The following is a 12378-nucleotide window of genomic DNA, read 5'->3' as shown; positions in this document are numbered from 1 at the left end:
ACTTTCGAAGCCATGCAGTGATGCCCCCTGGTGCAGAATTTGCTGAGCTGATGGTTGGTGCGGGAGGCAAAGAGATCGACCTTCAGGGTGCCTCATTTTTGAGTTATTAGGGTGAAGGTTATTCTGTTGAGCTACCACTCAGATGGGTCCAGAAGAGTTCTGCTTAAGTGGTCTGCCAGAGAGTTGAGAGCCTGGTAGGATTTGTGTTAACATGTGGAGTTGCATGGCAGAGGCTGTGTGCCAAAGGGTCATGGCCAGCCTGCATAGAGGGTAAGAGTGAGTCTCTTCCTGCTTGTTGATATACCACATCACAGTGGTGGTGTCTGTTTTGATCAGGAGAGAAGGGGCTTGAGAGCTATCAAGCCGTGCTGGACAGCCATCATCTCTTTTTGGTTGATGTGCAGATGGATTTGCTGTGGGCTCCATTGGCCCTGTATGCACCTGCCATCCACCCCAGGCATCGTCTAATGCGTCTCTGGTGATGAAGGTCTGGGTGGTGGGGAGTGGTAAGAAACTTAGTCCCTTGTTGTGGGAGCATGCTGTTGCCCACCCAAGAAAATCTTTTCTGAGGCAAGGTATTATAGGTATAAGTCTCTCCAGGTTTTGAGTGTGTGGAAACCAAAAGCTTTTTAGGTACCATTGAAGTTTCCTCATATGCAGTCTGGCATATGGAATGAGTAAGTATACAAGATGCCATGAACCCCAGAACTTGCAGGATTCTCCTTGCAGATAGCTGGGGCCTGGTGGCTAGTTGAGAGAAGTAGGCAGTCAGGAAAGTTTGCCTTTTCTGGTGTAAGGAATGCCATTTAGGATGCTGTGTCCAGGCTTTCTCTCAGGAATATAATCCTTTGGGGGTGGTACCTGTTTAGATTTCTTTTTGTTGATTGTGTACCCTAGGGAGGTTAGTAGTGACTTTACAAAGGTCAGGTGCTTGAGCAGCTTTTCCTGGCTGTCTGCCTGAATTAGGCAGTTGTCTAAGTATGGGTAAATCTGGATATTCCCTTGTCTGCAAAAGGCAATGGCCGGAGCCAGACATTTTGTGAAAACTCTGGGAGCAAGTAGATAAGCCAAAGGGAAGCGCAGAGAATTGAAAGTGCTGAGATCCTGCTCTGAAACGGAGATATTTCCTGCATGATTCCCCGATAGGAATGTGGAAGTAGGCCTCTTTTAGGTCCAGAGTGGCTAGCCAAGCATCCTTGGGAGAGCATGGGTAGTGGCTGCTGGAGGGTGAGCATTTTGAATTTTGGGATCACCAGGAAGGTGTTTAGAATGGATAGGTCAAGAATGGGGCACCAGGTGCCCTCTTTTCTGGGTACCAGAAAAAGTCTGGAGTAGAAACCTTGGCCTTTCTGTTCTGCAGGAACGTGCTCTACTGCACTCATAGAGAGCAGGGACAGGACTTCCTTTTGCCCCTTTGCCCACTAGTTTGGAGCTAGATCTGGGTAATCTTTTGGAGTTGGAAGGGTGTGGAAAGAAAATTTGTATCCCTGGGACACTATGTTGAGAACCCAGCAGTCATTGGTAATAGTGGCCCAGGTGCTTGCGTGAAAGGAGAGTTTTCTTCCTAGGGGTAAGTGAAGGTAGGCAGAGTGAGGGGGTGGGGGAAATGAGTCATTGTGCGTTCTTACCATAAGGGGGTGGTTTAGCACTCCCTGGTTTCGAAGTGGAGGTAGTACACTGCTTAGATCTCTGCATTCCCTGTAACTGCTGTCTGGGCTGAACTGGCCTAGTGGGAGCTGGAAAGGACCAGTGCTTGGTGGGACAATGCCTGCTGAACCTAGGTGGCTGAACCTGTAAGAAATCCATAACTGTCTGCATAGATTTTCTTCCATCTTTTTTAAGACCTCTTTTGCCTTGGTGCCAAATAAGTTGTCTTTGTGCAAGGGGGCATCCAACAATTTATATTTGACATGGTCTGGCAAGGGCTGTTCCTTAAGCCATGCATGCCTTCTAAGGACAGATCTGGCGACTCCTGCCCTGCAAGAAGCTTCTAGGGAATCAAAACCACAGTGCAAGGTGTGTTTAGTTACCTGACTTGCAGAATGCATTAACTGTTGTAACTCTTTAGATTCTGCACAAGTTCGAGTATGTTGCTGAAATTTTAGCATATGGAACTGACAATTTAGTGCTCTAATAGCAAGAGTAGCTGAGGTGTATACTTTTTTTACCCCATCTGTCTAGTGCTCGGGAATCCCTATCTGAGGGGGTGGGATTCTTAGCAGAGGTTGCTTTAATTCCTTTAGGCCCTTGAGAAATTACCTCAGGGTCAGCAGTAGGATTTTTAAAAAGAAAGTTGTGTGAGTCAGGGACTCTGTAGTACCTGTTTTGCTTGGTGCAGGAGGGAGGGTGTCAGGAGTCAAGCCAGATTACAGGAAAACCTCCTTCAGAACATCCAGGACTGGGGGGGGGGGAGAGATGGCCAAGGGTCTGTGCTGTGGAAGATCTAAGAATTCCCTGAGTCTCTTTTTTAGACTGAGGGTAGTCGTCCTGACTCTCCCATTGGAAATGTTCTCTAAAGGTATGAAGGGTTTCCCCAAATGAAAAATCCTCTGGGGGAGAGACTGAAGGGATGGAATCCTCTGCATCAGATTCCTCATAAGTACAAAGGGGTTGCATGTCTTCATATTCAGCTGCATCAGATTCATCTGACTCTTGTTCAGACAAAACTACAGGGGACAGATCTCTTCCTTTTGGAGGGGGTAGCTTGGCTTCCCCTGATCAGCATGATAAGATCTTCCACTATTTTAAGCATTTGAGACTGAGGCAAGGAAGCAGGTGCCTGAGATTGGGTCATCTGTTTCTTGGGTGTGGTTTGTACCCTGGGCCTAAGAAACTCGGTTGTTTTTGAAAGAACGGTAGTCGTGAAAGAAGACCTCGGTTTGTGTCGAATCAGTAGTGTGAAGGACTTCCTCAAAAACTGGTGCCTGCTCAGCGGCTCTGGACCCATCCAAGGTAGAGACAACCGCAGGATCCTTAGTCAGAGAGTTTTGCGGCATACTGGACTCTGAAAGGGTCTCGGTAGCGGCCTGCAAATCCATAGAAGTGGGCATCAGGGGCTGCGAAAGCACCTCACTGAGGACCGGAGAACTGACGACTATCTTAACGGGATCATCGTCGGTAGGTTTGGACCTGTGTGATATGTGTCTATCTGTACGTTCTTTTGGAAGATCTGCTGTCAGATGGCTTACCGAAGCCATATCGGAGTTCGAGGACTGTAAGAGAAAATATCTAGATACAATAAGGGCCCGAAGACAGATAGTTTTGGCATTGAACAAAGCACAGAAGTGACAGTGGGGGACGTCATGGTCTGGGCTTAAGTAAGTGATGCAGTAAGAATGAAAGTCTTGGTGTGGTATTTGCTTTCCACAGGCGAGACAATTGTTAACTTTTTCTGACATCGGTTAGTGCAAGAAAAAAGGATCCCAATTGGGGTACTTGGCTTTAGAAGACTTCAGCTTCAGTTTGGGTAGTGGCCGACTGGCACTCATACAAACTGCTTCTGCTTCAGGCTCCACAGCAAGAAAGACTAATGTAATGGTGTCGGCTGCCTTACTTTATACTATTGACGACCTGACGTAAGTCCTGAAGCGACACCAACCGACGCAGAAATACTAAGCCTCTGGTATTCGGGCCGGCTGAGAGCTACCCTGGCAGGGATAACCCAAATGTGATGACTGCAACAGTGAATACACTAACATCTACATTTATGGTAGGTGTACACAACTGTACTTTTTGTCCAGTCTTCTTTTTTTACATTGTAATTTCTCATTAAAACTAAAAAAGGAAAAAAGTACTTTAGTGTCTTCACATACAATCACTAGAAATGTTTACTATACAATATGCAATTTTTATCATGAAAGGCTTTATACAAATAGTGTTAAGAGCAAAAATTATTTTACTTTTTTCCTTGGTGGCCTTTCAAACAGCGATGATGAATTGTGGCACATGCCTCAGTCCCCCCCAAGTGTAAGAAAGTTAACCAAAATCCAGTCTTAATCAGCCTCTTTCCTGTAATGCCATATTTCACAAATGTGATTGTAGTCACTTATTAATTTTGGTGTTACTGGTTGTCTTCCTGGTTCATCTCCCAGCTCCAAACTCAAGTTCAAGGTGCTCCCAATTCTAGTAATTTTTTTCTGTCTTGAGCATTTTCCTTTGGAACATTGGAAAAGGTTTCACTGGTAAAGTCTTCTCTTTGAGCTTTATCATCAGAAGAAAGAGTCTCCATCTGTTTAATGGCTCACTTTTTGTTGGACAAACTTGTATTTCCTCCTTAGCCTCTTTTACATCAAAAATTATTTTGCTCCTCCAGAAAAATTATTCTGAAGACAGACTGATGATGCATCTCAAATCTTGCACCTGCCTGTTGACATTCCCTGATTGCAAGGGTAACTTTTTCTCCTTATCCTGGTCTGCAGTGAATGATGATTTCCCACAAACTGTTTTGTCAGGATCCATTCTTTCTGCTGGTATGATTGTATCTTTACTAATACACATCTTGTCTGCTTTCTCATGGCCAGGTGTGGAGCATACTCATGTCATTTCAATTAAATCCTACTGTAGAATACTGGTCCAGTTACTAATGTGCTTTCATAAGTCTGATTCTTGCAGTTTCTGTGGTACAACAGACAATCTCAGGTTTTCTGTGTGCACTATCTTCTAACTTTGCCATTTTTTGAAACTTCTGTTATTGAGAAGTCTTCTACTCCATCAGCCTTATATTAATTTCCACATCTGAGTTTTGCAGTTTTATCAATTCATCTGAATAGCTATTTTCCAGACTTTTAATAATCTAATTATAGTTGATTGCTTCCAGTAATTTAAAGGAAAAAATAAATGTCTTTTTACCAAAGCTGAAGCTTAAACTGCCTTTTTGCTGAACAGCTGCAGAATTCTTCAAAGTCAGGATTTTCACTTCACCTTTTCTAGTTCATTTTCCTTCAGGTTCTCTGAAGTGTCCTTGCTGGCATCTAGGCACTGTACATACTAGCCAGTCACTGAATTTTATTCAAGCTGGCAGAATTACTAGCTCTTATTTCTCAGTTTTTATCACACACTGGGAGAGATGAAATTTAAGCTGTTTATCTGTTTTTCAGTGTGCAGTCATCGTGCAAGTCCCCTGCATAGGTATTTTTAATAGCCCAAGCAGACTTCCAAATGTTTCCACTGGTAGATAGCAAATGAACCTGTGTTGGGAATGAAAGAGAAAAGGGGGAATGTGTATGTATTGGGAGTGTAATGAGTTGGCAAATTTTAAAAACTCCGTACAGAGTTCCATGCCAGAAATATTGGGCAAGCAAATATCTAACTAAAGAAATGATCCTTTTGAGCTGGGCCACAAGATTTGAATTGTCTAGACATAGTAAGGCCTTAAGTTTAATTCTGTTCACTGCAAAGAAGCAATTACAGAAAAATGGAAATCAAAATTTAAACCTGTTTTTGGAGTATTACAATTATAAAAGAACTAAGAGTGATCTTTATGTATTCTTCTCCTTCCCTTTTCTAGAAATGGAAGTTGTGGGAACAATATATGCAGAATAATGCTCAGGAGGACTGGGTTTTAAGGAATGGCTGGAATTCAGCAATTTATGTAGTGATGGACTGAAGCCACATCTTAACTTTATTTGTAATTTATAATGTATGTAAATGGATAACAAAATAGAAAAAACTAACGTGTTTGCCTGTGAGTTAAGTGAAATTCTTAAAAAAACAAATTTAAATGAATCCCTAAAATACTATTTACTCATCCCTTCAGACAGAAATGGGTCCTTTCAGTCATCCAAGAGCTATACAGAATGACGAGGAAAGAAGCTCTCTTCATTAGCATCCCTCCTCTTCCACAAAATGAGATACAGCTGCTGTACTCCATCATCAAAATCTTGCTAAACAAGGCACAATAGAGCTTGTGTCTCCACAATATATGGGTGAAGGTTTATATCCCAGAATATTCTTTCTCATGAGAAAAGTAGGAGACTGGAGAACAATTGTGGATCTCTCCACCCTCAACACCTTTCTCCTGCTTCCATTTTTCAAGAGGCTGTCCCTGTAAAATTTTGTTTCCATTCATCTTTCCTCAAGGTTTCCTGGTGTCTTTGGACCAATCTCCACATTCCTATTTACCCAGCTTACAGAAAATTTGACATTTTCTACTGGCTTATGCTTTCAGTTTTCTGCTTTGCCTTTTGAACACTACAGCCTCAATTGCATTACAAAGGGGCTCATCCTAGTAATAGCTTATTACAGGACTCTGGGAATCTAGATATTCCCTTATTTGGATGACATGTTAATATAAGCTCCTTCTCAGCAGATACTTTTGACTCTCCTCAAATTTACCATGGCTCCTTCCCTGAAAATACCCCCCACCCAATATGGGAGGCATCCGTGGCCACTATGGCCTGGGGAAGAGAAGCAAATGGTTGGCCCAGAATAATTTCCTCTGATTCCATCCATCGATATCAATCCTTCTTGCAACAATTGGTGATTCAGATGCTATGAGACAGAGGATGAATGAGGATGGACCATTGGGGGGACAGAAGCCACTGTAGGATCATGTGTAATCCAACAGTCAAAGTCAGCAATAAAACCAAAACCAAGACCTATTTTTCTTGGGTGCAGACACAAAACTAGTGCAAGTCTTCCTTCTGCCAAAGTGCAAAGCTTAGGTTCATTTCTCTTGCTGTGCAGTCCTGGGATTCATGGCAGCAACCATCCTCAAGGTTCCCTTTGCCAGACTCTGTCTGAGGAATATCCAGTGGTAACTGGAATCCACCTGGTCCAAACATTCTCTTCCCCTAGACAAGTACATCCCCTGCCTTGCCTAAATCAGGAAGTGCAATGGTGGATTCCAAAGATAAATCTAAACCCAGGACTTCCGTTCAAACTGCAGATTCCACAACAGAAGCTGCACACACATGTGTCAGACAGTGCATACAGAGCATGGATGGGCAGTCTGAAATTTCAAGGGCAATGAGATGAGGGCACTAATACTGGTCCTAAAGATATCCTCCCATTCTTGGAAACCAGGCCCATTGGGTACTCGCAGACAAAACAATAGTCATATTGGATATAAACAAGCGGGGGGTGGGGGGGGTCACCACATCTTATGTGCAGACTCTCTTTTAGCATGAGAACAGGCCACAAAAGCAAACCTTTTCAAGTGATTTTCGTTTCCTCACAGGATAATGTCCTGGCAGACTTTCTAAGCAGATCCAGGGAAGATCCCCACAAATAGATGGTGACCAGGGCGATCTTCCTAGACCTAGTCTGTAAATCTGCAGTGCCACAGGCTGGTCACCAACAAACTGCTCCTTTACACTAGGACCTGTCAATCTGATGTCAATCTTCATTTATCCTTGACTGATGGGACTCTCTTCCAAGTCTTGGAACCAGCTCAGCCATAACAATAGCCCATGTTAGCCAAAAATCTACTGGGCCAAGTTCCTACACAGAATACCTCCCTGTTACCTCAGATCTTGTTTGCCACTCTTCCTGTAAAGAAACAGCTGAACTCTCATTGAGCTAAGTAAAAATTTTAATATTCTATTTCCTTTTTTTCCGTTTCCTACCCAGTTTAGTTTACTTGTATGCCCTTATAGTACTCCTCCTCCATTTAATCTTTCCTTTTGCTTGGAGTGAGTGTTCTTCATACCATTAGTATTTGTCCTACCATTGTTGGTAGTGCTACCCCTTTCTCCCTACCATTTGGTAGTTCTGGGTATACCATCATTGGAAGCCTTTCTTCTTCCCTTCCTTTCTGGGTGTGTTGTGTTTGTTGTTGTTGGACGTGAGTGTATCTGCCATTGTACCTGGTCTTTCAATATGGCAGAAAAAAGCAAGGGAACTACTGGTAGCAAATCCTGTGCTGGTTGGGGCAGAAAAATGCCAAACACTGGTCATTTATCCTGTGTGTATTGCTTGGGTCCAGCACACTTGGATCAGCAGTGTGACATTTGTGAAGCCTTTAGTAATCACACCCTAGTTGAGAAAAAGAACAAGTAAATTTTAAAAGGGTTATTGAAAACTTCCTTTGAAGAGGCTTTGTCTACTCAGCCTGCCGGTGCTAAATCTGAAATGTCTTTATTGTCCTCAAAAAAAGAGAAGTCACTCGGTGCTGACATTTTTGGTTCCAGTTCATAAAAAGTTGAACCCTTCGGTTCCTATGACTTCTATGGAATGAAGGGTAGATCTAAGTAAATCTATGGAACAGATGACTACTGCTGCAGCAGTGATGGCTACTTCGACACCAGCCACATTGGTACCGACCCTTGAATCTGCTTCCTTTTCTTTGGTGCCATTTATGGTGCGGACAACTATATCTGCATCTCTACTTTTGGTGCCAGCCACATCACAGCCGACCCTCGGGAGTGCCTCCCTTCAGTTCTGGTTATTGTGCCAATGTCATCTGCCCCCTTTTTTCCCATTTTTCTACATGGGGTCGGGGTATCATGTTAACTGTTAAAAACACTCTCGATTCAGTGCCACATTCCTGCCTTCAACACTCATGCCTGACTGTCGCAGATCTTCTTTCACACAATACATCCACCTCTTTGCTGGATGTCCTTGCTTCCTCTTACCTTCTTCCTGTCTGTCCCAAATCTTCCTCACCAGATTGTCTTCTGCTTTTCTACACATGTGCCCAAACCACCATAATCTGTTCTCTTTGATCTTTTCTGCAATTGGAGCTACTTTGGCTTCTGCTCTTATGTCCTCATTTCTTCATCTGTCCCACAGTGTGCATCCTGTCACCTTTCTCAGGCACTTCATTTCCATCACCTCTAGCTTCTTGAACTGTTCTGCCTTTACTGCCCAGATTTCTGTATCATACAGTAGTACTGGTCGCACCACTGTCTTGTACACCATACTTTTCAGCTTCTTTGGCATTCTTTTGTCATAGACTACACCTGATACTTTATGCCAGTTGGCTGCAGCCCCTCTGATTCTAGCTTTGACCTCTTCATTCAGACTACTCTTCTCCTCAACTACTCCTCCCAGATACTTGTAACTGTTTACCTGTTCCACTATCTTCCCTTCTATTTCTATTCTCAGCTTCTTCTGATTTCCCCAATTTGCTGCCATTACCACCATCTTATCTGTGCTTAGTTTCATCCCATGTGCCTTCAGATTTTCATTCCATTCTCCTATCCTTTGCTGAAGTTCTAGCTCAGAGTCTGCCTGTACTGCCACATCGTCTGCATATAGCAGCTTTGTTGATCTGTCCCCTCCAACCTGTTTGCTAATGTAGTATATCACCAGTATGAAGAGCAGTGGGCTCAGAGCTCAACCCTGATGTACACCCACACCCACACCCACTGGGAAACCCCTCTGTGAGGCCGAACACTGTCCGCACTTGTTATTGTGTCCTTTTACATAGCCTACACTAATTCTACCAATGTTTCTGGGACTTCAAATCACTGCAGTACTGCCTAGATAAGCTTTCTTGGTCATATGCTTTCTCCAAGTCTAGGAATGCCCAGTTGGACTCGGGCCTCATCTCTAGCTTCTTCTCAAGTATCTCTCAATGCAAACATCGAGTCTGTTGTGCTGCATCCTGATTTGAATCCAAACTGCTCATCTCCCATCTTACGTTCTACTACTGTGTATCCATTTGCATGAAAGTTCTGGAGAGGGTGATTGATAATGTGATAGGAGTTTGATGCCTCTGTACTCCCCACAGTTGTGGATGTCCCCTTTGTTCTTGTACACTGGCACGAGTATGCATATTCTCCAGTACTCTGGAATACACCTTTCTCTCCACATTGCTATTAGTACCCTCAGGAGCCATTTCTCCCCTATCTCACCCAGCATCTTTATATCTGCTGTGACTTCATCTGAGCCTGCTGCTTTCCCTGACTTCATCTTCCTTAGTGCTGTTCTTACTTCTAGGGTGGTCTTCTCCTCTTCTCTCATAGTAGGCTGTTTCTCGGGCAGTACAGCTTCTGTGGGGTTTTCTTCATTCAGAAGCTGCTGGAAATACTCCTTCCCATCTGCCTTTGATGTCCTCTGGGCTGGTGAGCAAGTTGTTGCTGGCATCCCTTAAGAGTGTCTGACTATCTTCTTTATCTTTGCCTTGCAACCTGATATAGTTTTTGTGCCCCTTACTGAGTCACTTTCTAGAAGCTGGTACAGTGCCTCCGATGCCCTATTCTTTGCTATTGCAACTTCTTTCTTGGCTTCTTTGTTAGCCAACCAGTATTCCTTCTTAGCCTGGTCAGTCTTTTCCATCTCCCACTTCTTCCTGCACTCCTTTTTTATTTTGATGACTTCCTGGACTTCTGCATTCCACCAACTTTCATTATGTACCTTATTTCCATACCTGGCTCACCCACATATCTTTTCTGTAGTCCTAACACATGCTGTTTTTAGGTGCTGCCATTCTTCAACTCCACCTATTTCCTCTTCTTCTTGGGATGCTAGATCCCTGAGTAATTCCTTGAACTGCTGTACTTTATCTCCAGTCAACTTCTAGGTCTTCAGCCTGGTTTCTGTTGATCTTAGAGCCTTCTCTGACCACTGCTTGCAGCTGATTGTGGCAACTAATGGTTTATGCTGTAGGCCGACTGTTTCACTGGGGATGACTTTGCAATCATGGATTGTACCCCAATGCCTTTTCCTTACTAGGAGGAAGTCTACCTGAGTTGCATGTTGACTACTCTTGTATGTGACCTTCTGACTGTCTCTTTCTGAATCATGTGTTGGTTACTATCAAGCCATTTGCAGTTAGAAGTCTAGAATGGCTTCTCCTCCTTTATTCCTGTTGCCTAATCCATCTGGACCCAGGTAGTACTCATATCCTGTTTTGTCTGTCCCGATATGTGCATTCAAGTCACCCATTATCAACACTAATTCATGTTGTCCTGCTTTATCTAGTAACTCCTGCAACTGTTGTCTGAATGCACTCTTTTCCTCACTATCACAACCCTGTTGTCGGGCATAGGCTGAGATTATGAATACTGCCCTATCATTACACTGGAGTCTGACTGCCATCATGAGTCTGTCATTAATTCTGATGATATCCCTTACTGCCTTCTGAAGCCTCTCTCACCACAATTCCTGCCCTTCACCTGAGTAGTAGACTCTGGATCCCAAGCCCAGTGGCTTTGCTGCACTGCCCTTCTATCTCATATCCTGGATACATAGGATGTCCAGCCTCCTCTGTATCCTGTCATCCACTTACAAGCTGCATCCTGTCAGTGAACCTGAAAATAGCTTAGCAGTTCTCAGTTCATGTTTGGCAGGTTGGTTGGTTTTATGTCCAGCTTTCACTCAACAGAGCTATCCCAGGTAACCCAGGCTGGGCAACTAGACACCAGCCAGCCAGTAGCTTATTGACCCAGGGCTTGCTGGGCTTTATGGTGGGCACACACTGGCCAAAAGGGACACACACCCCTGCCACCGTTAGCATGGGTCCCTGGCGTAAGTCAGAGTAGGTCGGGTCCTCAACCCACTTATCACCAGTAACTACCCATGCCCATTTTTGGTGATATTAGTCAACATGACCGAATCACCTACAGCCATATTTTACACCGAGTGGCTAGCCCTGACACGGCATGGTGCCAACAGTACTTATGGAAATAGTTTCCACCACGGCACCTAAGGCCCAGGAACCAAGGTTCTTTCAGTTCCCAGAACAAGATACTCTCCTTCGGTGGACCCTTTTGTAGGGCAACTGCCTAGTCCCTTCTTGGAGAGGCCAGAATCTCCTTCAGCCTTGTCAGTACAGTCCTCCAGTAGTCTGACAGAAGTTAACATTGTAAGGTTGGTGGATCAGCTCCTCGTGACGAGGGGTGTCTCCACTTTTTCTTGGGCTTCACTCCCTACTGGAGATAGGCATCTTTCTCCTAGGACTCCACCTCAAATTCCTTCTCTAACCATGGTGGCTTTAGAGAACTCTGCTCCAATTTCCCCAAATCCAGCTGCCCTGGTGTTGACCGCTCTTGTATTTTCAGCTCTAGCTTCCACCTTGAGTTCCTTGGTTTCTTCAGAACTGATGGACTCCTGGTGTCTTAGCTCCATGATGCAGTCTGTGCTCTTCCTTGGCTGCAACCTTGATGGCAGCCTCCTCGGAGTCGGGTGGGACCACAGTTCCGAGGTGGTCTTTTCCAGTTCTGGGCTGCCATCCCTCTTCTGGGGATCTGCTTTTCAAGTTATGGAGAGGGCCTTGGCCTTTGCAGGCTTCCAGCTGGTTTCTCCCCTTCAGAACTTTCTCCAGGATCCCCTCTAATCCAGAACTTACACCAACCTCCATGTCCAGACAGTGAGCACCAACATTGCAGGACACCTCTTGTACAGGCCCCTACCTCTTCCAATTCCTTCACAGAAGCTCCCACTGAGGATATACCTCAGAAGATATGCAAGAGGAAACACCTTGATTCCCTGGAT

Source organism: Protopterus annectens, chromosome 12.part0, assembly GCF_019279795.1.
Source record: "Protopterus annectens isolate FY-2018-M chromosome 12.part0, PAN1.0, whole genome shotgun sequence".
Classification (NCBI taxonomy): domain Eukaryota; kingdom Metazoa; phylum Chordata; order Ceratodontiformes; family Protopteridae; genus Protopterus; species Protopterus annectens.
This window is presented reverse-complemented; position numbering follows the sequence as displayed.